The sequence below is a fragment of the Chiloscyllium plagiosum genome, chromosome 44 (assembly GCF_004010195.1).
Source record: "Chiloscyllium plagiosum isolate BGI_BamShark_2017 chromosome 44, ASM401019v2, whole genome shotgun sequence".
NCBI classification, from domain to species: domain Eukaryota; kingdom Metazoa; phylum Chordata; class Chondrichthyes; order Orectolobiformes; family Hemiscylliidae; genus Chiloscyllium; species Chiloscyllium plagiosum.
Window position 1 is genome coordinate 11,110,482 of NC_057753.1, and position 2,036 is coordinate 11,112,517.

At 43.0% G+C, this 2,036-nt stretch overlaps 1 long non-coding RNA gene across 1 annotated transcript in view; it reads right to left on the minus strand.

The window, feature by feature from the left end:
- LOC122543570 overlaps positions 1 to 2,036 on the minus strand; it is a 17,023-nt gene that overhangs the window by 768 nt on the left and 14,219 nt on the right. The gene's annotated exons all lie outside the window — the stretch shown is intronic.

Genomic DNA, 2,036 nt, shown 5'->3' on the forward strand with positions numbered 1-2,036 from the left:
TCTTGCTGGCCCCTCTCCCCCGTGAGAACATTCTACACCCTCTCTGAGACATCCTTGATCCTGGCACCAGGGAAGCAACACACCATTCTGCTTTTTCGCTGCTGGCCACGGAAACGTCTGTCTGTACCTTGAACTAGAGAATCCTCTAACACAATTGATCTCTTGGAACCCGACGTACCGCTCATTGCATTAGAGCCAGTCTCCATACCAGAAACTTGGTTGTTTGTGCTACGTTCCCCTGAGAATCCATCACCCCCTACATTTTCCAAAACAGCATACCTGTTTGAAATGGGTATATCCACAAAAGACTCCTGCACTAGCTGCCTAACCCACCTATGTGACTGTAACTGAGACCTCCCCCCTTCCAATAACTGCCATCCATCACATACTGTTGCAAACTCCTCATTGCTTCACACTCTCTCTCCAACTGATCCATTCGATCTGATAAAATTTGCAGCCAGCTGCATATTTATGGCAGATATAATCCACAGTAACCTTTAAACTCTCGTTAAACTCCCACATCTGACAAGAAGTGAGCATGTGTGGGGTGGGCTGCTGGAGGAGGTGGTGGATGCTGGTGCAGTTGCAGCGTTTGGGGGGCAACTGGATGGGAATGTGAATGGGAGGAGTTTGGAGGGATCTGGGCCGGTTGCTGGCAAATGGGACTGGATTGGGTTGGCATGTCTGGTCAGCAAGTTGGACTGGGGGGTCTGTTTCTGTGCTGGATATCTCTATGATTCTATGGTAGGACATTGACATGGTATTTTAATTTACTGTTTTCTTTCTGCACCGATGCTGATAAGTATTTACAGAATTTTTGTTTTTAGTTCCACATAAGTTCTCTACTTTTAAATTCTGAATAAGTGAAAATACTTGTGTGACCTATGTTTAAATTTGTTAACCTGTTTCACGTCATCTCTTTGCTCTTCTATCCCATTCAGTTTCTTTCTTCCCATGCCATGAAACTGCTTCACATCAATTTACCTCAAGTTTGTTTTAATTGTTTAATTGGCACCTTTTCTCATTTCTTTCCCTATTATGTTGCACCTTTTGATAGACATAGCACCCCCTCCCCTTCTCAAAGCCCTGACCCTCTGAAGATTCACTGGACCTGAAATCTTAACTCTGCTTTCTCTCCACAGTTTCTTCAGCAATTCTGCTTTTGTTTAACTATCAACCTTTTTAACTTCCAACTTTGATTATCTGGATTTGAACTGGATAAGTGGGCACCAGCCTAAACTGTGAATTGATTATGACAAACACTGGAAGTGGGTCTATAAGAGGAATGCCATTGCAAGACCACAATCTCAAATGAGAGAATGATAGAGAATTTCTTCCTGATTTAGGTTGTGGATCTATGCTTAATGAATGCGGTGAAGTTGAGGTTAATGCCATTATCATGGATGGGAAAAGCCTTGACATGGGAGCATTTGCTGCTGTTAGAAACATAGCCAATCGAACCAAGCTTGCTCAACTGGTTATGGAAAAGGTAGTTTACTCCTACAGTAGTTATTACACACCTTTCCAACCGAGAACACAGGGCTGGCAATGCTTATTACCTCGTTGTAGGAGAAAATAATTATCTCTGACAATATGTGCACTTTAGCTGTTGTATAAAACATGGCTCTGTAGACTGTGGTGAGACATCATACTGAGCTCTCCTCATACTTCCAACCACACTGGAGTTCAATCTTAAACTGTAGGCTTGGCTTTATTTGATTACATTGTAACAGTAACAACATTTCAACAGTATTTCAATGACATTGGTTAGGCCACTATTGGAATATTGCGTGCAATTCTGGTCTCCTTCCTATCGGAAAGATGTTGTGAAACTTGAAAGGGTTCAGAAAATATTTACAAGGATGTTGTCAGGGTTGGAGGATTTGAGCAGAACAGGCTGGGGCTATGTCGGAGACTGAGGGGTGACCTTATAGAGGTTTACAAAATTATGAGGGGCATGGATAGGGTAAATAGACAAAGTCTTTTCCTGGGGTCGGGGAGTGCAGAACTAGAGGGCATAGGTTTAGAGTGAGAGG